Below are 14,994 nucleotides of genomic sequence, written 5' to 3'. Positions count from 1 at the left end.
TTTTTTCCTGATATGGCGCCTCGCTTCACTTTTCAACTCACGATAGCGTTCACACACCCCTCTTGTCGCGCTCGCTTTTATAAGCCTTCCGCGATTTACAACCAGATTGACTGAATTTTTGTATGTGTGAGTGTCGGGTATTTGACGCTTGCCCCGCAACTATCAAATAAAAAGCCATCAACCAACATTTGCATTGAGAAACCGTAGCGTTCGGACATGAATATGTCGTCGTCGGATGATGACTTTTTTTTACTTGCAACTACAGCAGCTTTATTAAATAATAAAAAAAATTAATAAAATTTTTATTAAATAATAATAAAAGCTTTACATTCCATAAAGCTGGTAAACATTGATAATTTTCAATAAATTTTAATATGAATTGCTTTTCTTCCGCGCACTTGTTCATTTTGAATGTCGACACAAACTAAATACAACACTGCGTTTTGTCAATCACACCCCGTGACTATCAAATAAGCTAGCGTCAAATGAACAAATCAAAAATTTTTGATTTTGATCAACGTGTAGCCGACAACAAATACGTGTGTCACGAAGCCACCCGACTGCACTAACACACACAAAATTCAGTCAATCTGGTTGTAAATCGCGGAAGGCTTTAACGTAGCCCTGTAGGCAGCGTCTTTTCCTACGGTTGCAACGCGGCATTCTTCATCGTACCAGTTGTTTTTTCGTGGCCACCGGTAACCAATTTTTTCCTCGGCGGCAGTACGAAGTGCTTTGGAGATATGCTCCCACTGCTCCTGTATTCCTTCAGGATGAGTTGTGCTCTCAGAGAGCAGGTGTGAGAGTCGAGTTGCGAAATCATTGGCAGTCTGTTATGATTGAAGCTTTTCGACGTCTAGCTTTCCTTGTGTTTTTGTTCCTTGGTTTTAGCCGCCTTCGGGCGGGTCAGTATTTTGGCTGCAACGAGATAATGGTCCGAGTCGATGTTAGGTCCTCGGATCGTGCGCACATCTAAAACACTGGAGGCATGTCGTCCGTCTATCACAACGTGGTGGAGTATTGCGAGTATGTCTACACATAGGCAAAGGAAATTTTGGAGAAAAAGTTTTGGCTTCGGATAATATCAGCATTCCAGTAACCAACGAAAATGTAAAATTCGTGGTAAAAACGAACCACATTCAAATGGCCCTCTGTTTGTAGAATCCATTGTTTAATGAACACCGCCAAAGACAAAGGTAAGAATTTTTCTTTAATTCATAGACAAAATAAATTAGAACTCTTTTTTTATTTAGCAAACCATTTAAAAGTGGAAAATTTTAACTTGGGTAAACAACAAAATGTTGCAGCATCACTAACCCAAATTCCACCTACGGGTATATCCAGCTACATCGCATCAGGTTCGCATTATTTTGGTAATGCTCGTTACCGTTTTCTTGTGTTGCAGCATTTTGATCGCAATCTACATTCTTTAATTAAAAATTGTCGTGTCCATCAAAAGTATGTGTTAACACTAGACATACACATTGTTAACGTTTTGGAAAAATGACACGATAAAGGCTACTGTCACAATGATGTGAAAGCGCAAAATCTTATGATTTCCAAATGCAAGTATTATAAAAAACAAAATGCTACTGCTCCTGTTACCACGCAATACGAAATCTTCGCGTTCGGCTAATATAAAGTCCCCAAAATACGATGAGCACTATGAAGAAAAACAATAGACTGCAGATAGCGGCAATAGTTCAGAACAGGAGGCCAATGATGAAGATGATGATTCTGATTTTGTTGTTAAACGTAATACGTATGCGGACGACGATAACGACGAAGATGAGGACTTTGATGATGGAGCAACAACAAATAGCAACAATAGCAACAGTGTAGACATTTACGAAACACCAGTAAATCGTAATCGGAAGCGTCGCCCACGCAACACCGTGGAATTAGTGAATCAAATCCGGTATATAAATAAAACAAAATATTTGCTATTTTTATATTAATACAATTTAAAATGTATTGCAGGTACGCTCATGCCGACGCCAAAAGAGAAATTCGATCTATGAGGAAATGGTGAAGTCACATAATTTACGTCCAGCAAAACGTATTAGTTATTCAATGAGGATGGTATTTCAGATAAGGAAGACACAGGTTATTCAAAGGCAGTTTCACCCGATGAAGATTATGAAGAATTTTTACCAAAATCAAAAATTGTTGTCAAAAAATCCAACAATACTTCAAATGTATGGACCGGCACAAAACGCTTGACTCGACGTAAAGAAAAACTGATTAATAGTTCAAATGGTAAAAGTATCACGCATCCAGCGAGTACTGCAGTTGCAGAATCACTTGTAGCTGTCGAGGAGGAACGTATATTCCTTATTGATTTCGGAATTCATGGATAACGGAGTACATCGCCCTTTCGTTATGGATCAGCGCCAAGCGCATAATGGTACTTTAGAGTTCACATCACGAGATGCTCACATGGGCGCCCATTCTCGCCGTAGTGACTTAGAATCTTTAGGTTATAATTTAATATTCTTGTCTCAAGGATATTTACCATGGAAAAATGTGGCAATACAACATCAGCAAGAAAAAGTTCATCGTGCAAAGGAGTCTCTAATGACTGATGTACGCGAAATGCTGAAAAAATCTATGGCAAGCAGGTTCCTAAATATTTAGGTGAATTCCTTCATTATGTAGGGCAATTAGCTTATCACGACAGGCCAGATTATGCACGGTATCGTTGTATATTCGAACGAGAGTTTAAACAGCTTGGATATTCATTAACTGAGTTGCGTTTGAATAACAATGAAATAGTACGTAGTTGTGTGCGAGTAAAAGAGGAAATTGAAAACAAAAATGATATACTTAAAATGAATAGACATAACTGCAATGCAGCATGGAGTAATATGAAGAATATGTCAGTGGACACACCATTCCATGAGCGCACACTCTGAAATCAGGTGTCGCCTAAAAACCTTAGGTCCAAATCTGACAAAAAATCTATGAAGAAGAAAAAATTTTCATGGGCTGAAGTTTTGTCACAGGATCCTGACCAAATTGCACGCGAACGTGCAGAAAAAGGATTTGACCATGAAGAAGAACTGAGTGAAGTTCAACAACCAATGGATCGTAGATATGAGGGTAATCCAACATACGCTATTCTTGAAATACAACAGCGCCTAAAAATGAGCGGGCGATTTGGCGATGATAATAGCACACAACATGAGAATGATGTCAAACAGTCCGATAAAGATGGGGTGGAAGAAAATGAAGACGAAGAAGAGGTAAAATGCGATATTTTTACATATTAATAGTTTGACGTAATTTAAGAAAAAACGACCTTTTTACAGGAGGACATGGAAGTTGATGACACAGATGAAATGCAAGGCAATGAAGAAGAATCTGATAAAGAAAACGAACATGAGGGCAACGACGGCGATGATGAAGACGACGCAGAGACGGATGCAACTGAATCCACTGAGCCGGACATAAATGGTGGACTTAAAAATTTATTCTAATTAAATACTCTAAGCTTTTTATTCTCTTTATTAAAAAAATATTCAACAATGTCATTGCAACGAATTTGTCATTAGTTTTTAACCAAAGTTTATAAAATAGATGTATAACAAGAAAATATTTTGAATATAAATAATTGCTGATGAATTTACTTTACAGTACCAATACCATCAACTAAATGGTCCTTATAAATATTGTAATCACATAATTCAAAACAAAAAATTACTATGAGTACCTACGTTTATTATTGCAAAATCTCGAAGAAAGAAAATTGCATGAATTGAAGTCCAAAAAATTACAATTGCAGTTCAAAGTTTTCAATAGAAGTTCAGTAAATTATAATTGAAGCTCAGGAATTTCAACTAAGCAAATTACAACTGAAGTTCAGAAAATTACAATTTAAGTTCAATTATAATTTTCTGAACTACAAACAGAAATTCTGAACTTTAATTTTAATTTTCTGAACTACAAATAGAAATTCTGAGCTTGAATTTAAATTTCCTGAACTTGAGTTGAAATTTTTGACCTTCAATTGTAACTTTCGAACCTCAATTGCAGCTTTCTGAACTAAAATAAAAAGGGTGTAGTATTAAAATTGGCGAATTACAAGTCAACTTACTCAAATTGTGAATTGCCTACTCTGACGGTTTACTGCAACCAATAGTTCTGTTAGTTCTTTTCTTTTGTTTTCTATATCATTAATTTATTTATTTAAGTTACCCTTAACTTTGTATGCATACAATCACATACAATAAAATTTGTATTTATGGCTCACCAACAAGACTGAAAAACTATTCCTTCCTTATGACTTATAGTTAATAACTTACAACTATTATAAATAATCTAATATATTATAAAAATGTTGAATAAAAGAAATGTTAATGGATTTTTATTAAAGAAATGTTTTATTTATATAGCAATTTCAGATATAATCCAAGTGAAAACTTGATTTGGCGATCTCCAGACCTAGTTTCTCCCGAGAGGGGGTTAGGAATAAAAAGGCAGTGATTAATATTAAAATTTACAATAGTGTTTTCTTTCAAGGGAATGTGTAATATAAAAATAGAAAGTAGAGTTTAAAGGAGCAAGCATGCATTTGCTACAATATTACCTTTAATATATTCAGGGACTCTGCGTTCTGGCAGTGATGTTTTAATGGTGGTTAAAAACTTGCGGCTACAAGACGTTCGAGCGTACGTATACTGTGGCTGCTTCAATCCAAGTGACCGAGTTCCATTCCACGCGTTCCGTTTACCCCCCAAAACTAACAGGCCTTTGGCGGGGTAACTTAACGAAACGTAAATTTTTCTTTTAGTATAAGTGCTAACGGCTGTAATAAATGAACGGTTTTGTATTAAATTGCATTAGGGTGGCCGGCCCTTAATTTTCCTTTGGGGTTAGCCTGCTGGCCTAAACATGCCGGGCCCCTTGCGGTACGCAACCTCGCCTTGCCCTGCTGCTAGAGTAAACAATATCTAGAGGGAGAAAGATGAGAGATTTGTGGATGGACAGACTGTACGCATGAGTTCAAAAGTATAAAATATTCTTTATTACAAAATTCATAATTTAAGGCAAATTCAAAATTAATTTTTGTTTTTTGGGTATTTATATCTGCGACAATTTAGGCTCTGGATACTCCAGAGAGCACGAAGCCAATTATTGTGCTTTGCGCAAAGAGCGGACCGAATGACGCTGGCAGCACTTGCTTCAACATTATGTCGGCATATACGTCTGCCCCGAGAACTAGACGAACTGGCGACGCGACGTAGAATTTTGGATCGGCGAGACATATGTGCGTGTACACAGTCGCGATGGCTGGATCCAGGCTGTGACTAGGCGCCACTCGGTGGAAATGTGGTGTGACGACGGCATGGATCGCAATGCGTTTGTTGACGCCGTGCTTCCCCCGCATACACACCACACAGCCTGTCCGGCTACCCATTCGAGTTTCGTCCAGCCGCAGATCCCGGACCAAGTCGGCCGATATAACGGTTGATGACGAACAAACATCGATTAGTGCTCGAACCAGGTGAAGTCGTCCTCCAGCTTCAATTTTCACGATAGCGGTCGGCGGAATCGATATCATGGGTCGCAGTACCGGTCCAGCGACGGGGCCAGCCCTGTACGTCCACTGCGCAACGTTAGCGGCGTCCTTAGCTGGCAAGTGGCAATGACTCCTCGAAAATCGGTGGCGGTTGACATAGAGTGAGGCAGGCTAGTCGTGGTGGCTTCGTGACGGTGGTGATTTGTGTTGTTGTCAGCCAGCTGGGGGCGTTGTCGCTGTCGGCGGCGACGGTGAGGGGTTCTGTTCGACTGTTGGCGCTCGTGTTGTAGCAGGGGTCGGAAGAGCCGAGGTTCCGATCCCGCTGATAGTCGGAAGGGCAGTGGTTCCGATCTCTCTTGGACCATGCTAGCCGGTTGAGAAACGGTGTCTCTCTCCGTGGTTTCTCGTTAAATCTCCTCCGCCTCAATATCGGAGGCGTATAGTGACAACGCCCCTTCGAGGTTCTCGCGTTCTTCCTCCTCTACCTGTACGCTCCACGGCTTGTACGGCTTACGTGAGGCTTTGCTTTGCTCATCCACGTGAAGGGTGGTGTGGTGTTCCTCCCCACATCGGCGACCTCTCCCGTTGCTTGTGCAACCAGCCGTGCGATGCGCCGTGGAGAGGCAATTGCCACAGAAATTGCCCAACAGTGCTTCACGCATCAGTTCCTCGGGCGTCTTAGAGCGATAAACTGGGCAGAGACGGATCGGATGCCGAGCCGAACACAAATGGCATGGGACTTTGAAATAGCTGGCCTTCTTTTCATATGCCTTGCGCAATTGGCCGTAGCGGGTCATGATGCCTGCAATTAGACTCATTAAGTCACATTGTATACGTGTCTGTATAGATTATTTTTCAAAAAAATATCTGGTTGTGGCTGAGTGAAGAGATTACCTCAAAATTTTGGCTCATAAAATTTTCCAGAACAGGGTATACAAATTTTAGAAAAAAATTTCAAGATTTGAGGTTATCTTTGTGTCCCCTAGTGTATTTCGGACTGCAGAAACTTGCTATAATTGTGGTGGTGTTTCCTCTGATAATTCTTATAAACTGAAGAATAATCTCATTCTCTGAAGTGATTACCAAATATGAGAAGGAATGTAATGCTTTAGAGTGGAAATATCTAGAATCGTATGCATCAACATTGCGGTTTTTATATCGTAAATTTTTTATATCGCTAGTTGTGTAGTATTGGTGTACTCCTCAATAGAATCTTGCATTTTTGACGGTGTTGCAACTGACAAAATAAATGTGGCTTTATCTATCTGTCGTTAGAGCAAGTAACCTGACTCAAGCTGCTAGAGTTTTCATCAGCATTAAAATTAGCATAGTCCGAGTATATGTCATGCTTATTTTCAATAGGGGATTTTCGCTCAGGTTGATCAATAAGCACAGACTTATAAGCAGCTATCTCATTTGATGTGGCTGGTATACCAATGTTCTTAGATTCTGTATCTTTAGCTGAGCTATCCGAGTTTATAAGAATTGCTTTCTTATAGTCATAAAATAAATCGATTTTTAGCTTCTTTTTTATTTCGCCGCCCTTGGTGTCGTCGCATTTGCTATCCCTACTATTTGGATCGACGAAGAACTTTTTGCATTAGAATGGATTGGTAACGAGAAATGTCTTATTGGCTACTACGTAGGCTGTCTTCGGCAATGCTACTAGCATCATCAACAGTATTTGAAGAAGGAAGTTTTTGTGATGACCCTTGTCGCGATTCTACGGTGAGGTTATGAGAAGGTGATGTCTGTTGTTGACATTCAGGGCGTTCTAACAGATTATCTTGCGTATTCAAAGCGCTGTCTTTGGAGTCAACACGGAATGTATTTGTATCGATAGATGATGTTGAATTAAATATGTTATCACTTTGATTCTCTTTATTTTCCAACGTATCAGAGAGTAAACTATGACCTTGCAATGCCAAAGGTGCCAATGATTCAAAACCGAAAAGACTAAAACGTTTTGCATCTTTGTCAAAATTTGAGAAATCCCCGAAGTCATACCCTGTATCTTCTGTCTGGGCAACGGTTTTTGGTGGAAACTGTACCGTTCATTCCACTGTCTATTCGTGATATAAGACGCGTTAATGTACAACGATCTTTTTCAGATGCAACAAGATTTATAGCGATTCCATGTGAACCAATTCGTCCCGCGCGTCCAATGCGATGCAAATAAGAAGCCATATCAGTTAGTAGTTTTAAATTTATAACCAAATTAACATGTTCTGAGTCTCCACCACGCGACATAAGATAAGTTGAAATAATAATTCTAGTTTTGAATTCACGAAACTTATGAAATATTTCAAGGCGTGTTTTCTGATCTTGAGCTCGCAAGGCCAACCCTCTTTCTCCAGGTAGTTACAATAAGAATTAGCACGTGACTGTGAACCAGCAAATATCCAACATTGTTTAAGTGCTATACTTCCGAATATATAAAGCTTCTAGCTTTGACTGCATTTCGAGTATACTAGTTTTTTGTTCGGGTATTTCATAAGCAAATTGTTTTATTCCAATTAATAATGTGGCACGTTTTCCGCACTCACTACTTGCGATTCCGTTACGCCGCAACGAATTAACTCTCGTGCCCAACCGTTTTTAGTATTATACATTGTTACGCTAGATTTGCCCAACATGGAATAATATGGCTCACGATAGCAATAAGCAAAGCTGAGATCATGCCGGGATGGGTAGGCAAAGCGTGCTAATGCCGAAGCAATAAGCTTGCCATAATCCGGTCCGGACCTCAATTGCTGGAAGGTAACTTTTTGTTGTGCGTCAGGTTTTTTTTTTATTTTCACCACTGAGTGCACTTACACTGACCCGGCCACCTTCGGCCAGCTGGTATACGTAATCAATGTTATTGAGTGTCACATCATTGCATTACAAGTATAAATGTTCTTGATACGATTCCTGTGGAGTCGTTTCTTCTTGTGGGCGTTGTAGCGTAACGAAAGCCATTTTGAAATTGGTAACACTTAGTAAACCAAATATAGCCTGTCCGGACTTATCCAATTCAGAGCCTTTAGTAGGCGCAGGCAAAATGGCGGGAAACAAATAAGCAGGATTGATGCCACAACGAGTTTATTAGGTAACAAACGCGGTTTGGCTAAATGAAGATAACGCAACTCTGTTGGAGGCCAGTCATCGCTGCCTTCTTGACGAGGAATATCACCAACCGATGGCGCAACATAACTTAGGAATGTATTTCGCTTCTGGTCTTGTATGTTGGCCATATTTGTTGTTAATTAACTATTATCTAATAATTGCTTTGGTTGGTGCTGCGCCTATTGTCAGCAAAACTGACGACAGCTTAATTATGTGCGTTGTTTGAATACTAATGCTTAGTACATACTATATATATAAATTGCTGCTGCCCTACTGTTTGTGGTTGCAATGGTGTGTTGGTGGTTTCCGTTCTATTGACACGACCATGAGGCACTTTGTGGGCGGGCGTGTCGCAAACGCCAGCACAATCAATGCGTCCGCCCTCTTTGTGAGCTTTTGTACTTAAAATTTAAACTATTTTGATCCCTGTTTGAAGCCTTTTTCAGATGATTTGCATTAGATAAGTAATGAAAGAATTTCCGGTCGGTTTAGATGATTTTGTTTTCTTTATTATTGTGGTGTCATCATCAAGATTCTGACATTACAATCATCATAAGGGTAAAACGTACTTGAAATATCTAACTTTATAGCCCGTTTTCAACTTCCTTAGAATGGCTACTTTTGCGATTAATGCATTTAGAAGATAAATATCACTTTACCTGAACAAATTATATGTATTTTTTTTCAGACGAATGAATAAATCTCACATTTTCCTTCTTTTGTCCATGTTCCAAAATTCTTCTCGACGTTTCTTTTTTTTTCATTTGAAGATGAATGGTTATTGGTTGAACTTCCACTAGATTTATAAGTTGGGTAGCTCACGGCGTAGACTCATTAGTTGGGTCTTTCGTGACCAGGAAGACAATAGAAGAGATTTTTAATTGCATGCCGCAGACTCTTCTGCCTCATCGCGATTGTATGGTAAAATGATGAGCTTTACCAAGGGTCGGGTTATCTGTCCTTTCATTGTCATGATATCGACCACTATGACGCGATCGTCAGGTCCTGGATGTAATTTACCACCCGTCCGAGTCTCCATTCGTTTGGAGACAAATTGTCCTCCCTGGTTACGACCAAGTCTCCGATTTTTAGGTTCGTTTTGGGAAATCTCCATTTGTTTCTTTTCTGCAGTTCAGGGAGGTATTCCGATTTCCACCTCCTGCAGAAGTAGTGATGTAGGGATTTTAACTTTTGCCATCGATTTATGATTGAGGCAGAGTTTTCGCTGGCGTCAGGTTCTGGTGGAGATAAGAGATGTCCTCCTACAAGAAAGTGACCTGGGGTTAGTGGCTCCAGGTCTGATGCATTGTTTGACGCAGGGATCAATGATCGGGAGTTGAGGCAGGCTTCGATCCTGCATAGCAAAGTTGCAAACTCCTCAAAGGTGAATTTGCAACTTGAAGCAATTTTTGTGAAGTGGCTTTTAAAACTTTTCACTCCCACAGTCCCCCCATGTGAGGAGCTGATGTGGGAATGAAGTGCCACGATAAGGATTGATGGGAGTAGTTGGATAGGGTGTTATCGCGGGCATTTTGTAGGAATTCCCTCATTTCCGCTTTAAGTGCTCTATAAGCCCCGACAAAATTCGTGCCATTGTCGGAAAACATCTTACTAGGGCAGCCGCTTCGCGAAACGAACCTCGCAAATGCTGCTAAAAATGATTGAGTGCTGAGATCAGTGGTGGGTTCCAGGAGAATCACTTTCGTTGCAAAGCAAACGAACAAGCATACGTACCTCTTCGACACTCTAAAACCTCGTCCCCGAAAGTTCTTTATATCGAAAGGTCCCGCAAAATCGACTCCTGTATTTGTGAATGTCCGTGAGTACGTATTTCTCTCCTTGGGTAAAATTCCCATTAGCTGGGTTTGAACACGTTTTCGGTAAATCGTGCATTCCTTGCAATGGTGGTTTGTCGATTTTATCATGTTCTTGACCCGTGGTATCCACTACTGCGTACAGATGAGGCGTAGCATAAGTTGGTTTTCCCCATGGAGTGAGATCCTATGGGTAAACTTTACAATAAGACGTGACAACTGGCAATTATACGGCAAAATGACTGGGTGTCGCTCGTTGTACGGGATATCTTCGGAAGCTTCGAGGCGGCCGCCTGCCCTCATAGCCCCCCTTTCATCTAAGAATGGGTTCAGTGGTAGTACCTCGCTCTTTGCTCCTATGAGTTTTTTAGATTTTAAAGCTGAATACTCCTCCCCATAATGCCTCTTTTGGTAGATAACAACCAGACGTTGGGTCGTTGCTTTTATTTCGCTCGACGAAATTGAGCAAGAATTCGCCTGAAATGAGGCTCTTGTTTTTGGGTTAGTCCTTTGAAAGAATCTCCAGACGTAGGATAGTACTTTCAAAGCTCTCGAGAGGTCAGAAAATATTGTGAGGATATCAGAGTCTGTATCTACTATTGATGAGTGTACCTGGACCCGCTTTTCTTCTGCCGTGGTGGTATATTCTGTTTCTTGGGTAGGCCAATTTGAGCTATCTTCATGAAGCCAAGAAGGGGCCTCCCACCACAGGGCTTTGTTGATAAGATCTTCAGCGGGTATACCTCTACTTGCGAGATCTACCGGGTTTGATGCCGAGTCGACATGAAACCAGTTTTCTTTCCCTACTTTGTCAATTATTTTTGTCGCCCTGTGGGCAACGAAAGTTGAACACGGGCATGGGTGTTTGCGAACCCATGCCAAGAAGATTGTCGAATCCGTCCACAGATAGGTTGTAGAAATGTTAAAATTGAGGTTTTTTGCGACTGACTCTAATATTTCTGCTAGTAGAACTGCACCACATAATTCAAGGCGGGTTAGAGATATAGTCTTGAGCGGGGCTACTCGGGTTTTTGCGAAGAGCAGATTTATGAACACATGATTCTCGATTTGTACCCTCAGGTATATTGCGGCTGCGTATGCTTTCTCGGAAGCGTCGCAAAAGCCATGTAGTTCGCTGCTCGCTACCGGGGAAAACTGTACCCAAAGGGGTATACGAATGCTTTCAATATGTCGGTAGCTTTCTAAAAAATCATGCCATCTATCTAATATCGCGGGGATACGGCTTCGTCCCAGCCCGTGCCTTCCAGCCAAATACCTTGCATAATGATTTTCGAGATAATAATGAGTGGTCCTAGCCAACCTAGCGGATCAAATAATTTTGCTATAGCAGACAATATTGTTCTCTTTGTGAACACGACTAGGTTGTCTATGGGCTTCGTAGAAAAGTAGAATTAATCAGAGTGGGCATTCCACCTGATCCCTAACGCTTTAACCATGCTAGCATCTTCAAAATTTAAAAAGTTTTCATTTAATAAATGCGATCTTGGAATACCTTCCAGTAGTTGGTCGCAATTGGAAGTCCACTTCCTGAGGGAGAAGCCGGCTGATTGTAATGCCGCTTGGATTTCGTCCTTTGCCTTCGTGGCGGTGGCAATGGTGTGTCCGCCCGCTAAAAAGTCGTCGACATACATAAACTGTCGTAGGATGTCCGATGCGATGGGATAGGTTTCCTCTACGTCCTCTGCTAATTGGAGAAGGGTCCTTATGGCCAGATAGGGCGCGCAGTTCACTCCGAAGGTCACGGTCTTCAATTCGTATAGGCTGATGGGTTCGGTGGTGGATGACCTGAAGACGATGCGTTGATACCTGGTTTCCCTGGGCTCTAGCAATATCTGCCGGTACATCTTTTCGATGTCACTGTTGAATACGTATCGGAACAATCTCCAACGGATTATGAGAATCGTTAGATCACTCTGAAGGACTGGGCCTGAATGAAGGACATCATTTAAACTGATTCCATTAGCAGTGGGACAGGAGGCGTTAAAAACTCTCACTTTAGTGGTGGTGTTTTCTTCCCTAATTACTGCGTAATGGGGTAAAAAATAGATATCGCATGTATCTGCCGGAACATGGTCTTCTACCCGTGCCATATGAGCTAACGTTTCGTATTCTGATACGACTCGGTTATATTCCGTCTGCAATTCGGGATTTTTCGCTAACCGGGTTTCATTTCTGAAAAATTGTGAGCACGTGCTCTTAAGCGACGGTCCTAATGAGATACCCTTTTTAAAATCCTGCTTAAAGGGCAAAGACACGATATATTTGCCATCCTCATTTCTTTTGGTGGTTTTTTGATACAACTCCTCGCAGTAATTTTGGTCTTTGGTATATGTATGGTTTTTGGGAATGTCTTCCAGCTCCCAAAAAGACGCTATTTGTTTGTCCAGCGATTAAAAAATGACACACACACAGCGTGCCTAAAACATTTTTTCGTATACCGCCTAGCATTATCTGTGCGTAAATATCCCCACCCAGAATAAGATCTACTTGTTCATTTACCAAGAACCTCCGATCTGCTAGCACCAAGTCCGGGAAAACTTGATGTGTAATGGGGTCAATTTGACAGGTTGGCAGATTGCCAGTGAGTTGGGCTAAAACCAATGCTGTAGTGTGTATGCGTACATTCGGGTTTATTGATGACCGCAACTGAATGAAGCATGCCTCTTTCACTTGGGCTGACACCGTGTTGTTTATCCCTGACACTTGCGCATTTAACTTCCGACTGGGCAGATTTATTCTTCTTTTAAGTCGCTCCGAAATGAACGAGCACTCTGACATAGATGAATGGATTTGCAACTCCTTATTTGGAGAGGGCGCTGTCAAAATGCACATTTTTTATAACATTTGTCAATGATGCCACTCCAAACAAAAATGAATAGATCTGGATATGGGGATTTTAGACATACATTTCGGCGATTATAGTTTCAATCATTTAATAAAATGATAGCCGTAAGATATTCATTTCTTTAAACTTATTTTACAATAATACGACTAGCTAAAGTCAAATTCTAAGTAAAATTTCATTTTGATTAAATTAATTAGTCAAATATTGTAACGCACTTAACTCAAAGTGAAAACTATATATTCTTTTGAAATTTCAGTAAATCGGACCTAAGACATAATAGTTAACTTTATTTAGCGGATAGGGCTTATCCTACATGTCTCACGTTCCAGGTTCTGTGATCAAAATGGACTGGTTGCATCGGGACTTCAAATTTACAAAACTTGTTTTTAGTGATAACTTCTGAATGGGAAATAATATTTACCCTCCGCTTCGAACTTATAATATTTACATATAATTTTTGGGCGCTATTCTACAGTTGTAGGTCAAACTAAATTTTACCGAAATTTTTGGCCCGGTTTTCATTTTAGCTGGCACATTTTTTGTTCTGGCACCCGCTTCAGCTGGCGCGAGGGATTTATCTGTGATTGTTGCCAGCTCAAATTTGAGATAAATCCCTCGTGAGAACGAAAAAATTGAGAGCGTAAACAAATGTTTCGTATCAAGTCATCTATGACTCTGATCCGGAGTCTATTAGGGCGCGGACCGAAAAGCTTTCGTTGTTATAAAAGATATTGACTTGCGCAGTACCTAATAAAACCCCCTTGCTTGTATTCACGAAAGAGGAATTGAAGTTGGTTGGTTGATTATTTGCCGTGGCAAACTGACGTTGGGCCTGAGCCTGTGCCGAAGTAGATGGTCTTTGATCTAACTGTGTTTGTTGAGTTGTGGTTGGTCTTGCACTCGTGCCCGCATTTTGTTGAATATGCAGGAGTGTATGATGCCTTAGATGGCAAATGCTACAATTAAAGGAGCACGTACATTTGGATACTGTGTGTTTTGCCGAGAGGCAATTCAGACACCCCCTACTGTCTTTTATAAACGCCACTCTGTCTACGACAGAGAGCAGTTGGAAGGTTTGGCATTGTGAAAGCTTGTGGTTGTTTTTCTTACAGCATCTGCAAGTGTTTCTAGCTATACTTGCTTGGTAGGCGCCTACTTTCTTTTGAGACGAATCATTATTATGTTTGTGTGGTGGTTGTTTGGGAGCTTTGGTATTTTTTTGCTACCTGTTAATCCCGAGACTGTTTCCAAGGTCTGTAACCTGTTCGATAAAAATTTATCCATATCCTCCCATTTCGATATTTCAGTTATATTCTCTATGGTCTATTCCCATAAAGCTAGCGTGCTTTCGGGTAGTTTGATGGAGCATATATATTTGAATATCGCATCCCAATTGCCTATCTCAATTTGATGAGCTTTTAGACCTGAGATGCAGTTATTTATTTCCCGCTGAAGTGTTTTAATCGCGGTGCCACACTCACTTTAGACGCTTTCAAAATTGAGTAATATTTTTAATTGGGTATTGACGAGAATTCGTTTATTCTCATATCTTTCCCCTAAATTCTTCCACGCTGTGTCAAACCCATCGTTTGTAAGTGGGCATTTTTTAACTATACCCCTTGCCTCACCCTGCGTTTTTTAGTTGAGGTGAAATAACTTCTCAACTGGGGTAAGGCGCTTATTCC

At 40.6% G+C, this 14,994-nt stretch overlaps 2 pseudogenes; one reads left to right on the top strand and one right to left on the bottom strand.

The window, feature by feature from the left end:
- The first annotated feature begins 931 nt into the window (after positions 1-931).
- LOC137241690 (uncharacterized) lies at positions 932-3,479 on the top strand (annotated as a pseudogene).
- Positions 3,480-6,690: 3,211 nt separating this feature from the next.
- LOC137241689 (uncharacterized) lies at positions 6,691-8,757 on the bottom strand (annotated as a pseudogene).
- Positions 8,758-14,994: the final 6,237 nt, after the last annotated feature.

The sequence above is a fragment of the Eurosta solidaginis genome, chromosome 2 (genome assembly GCF_040869045.1).
Source record: "Eurosta solidaginis isolate ZX-2024a chromosome 2, ASM4086904v1, whole genome shotgun sequence".
Lineage (NCBI taxonomy): Eukaryota > Metazoa > Arthropoda > Insecta > Diptera > Tephritidae > Eurosta > Eurosta solidaginis.
The sequence above is the reverse complement of the archived record's forward strand: the minus strand, read 5'-3'. Positions and strand labels throughout refer to the sequence as shown.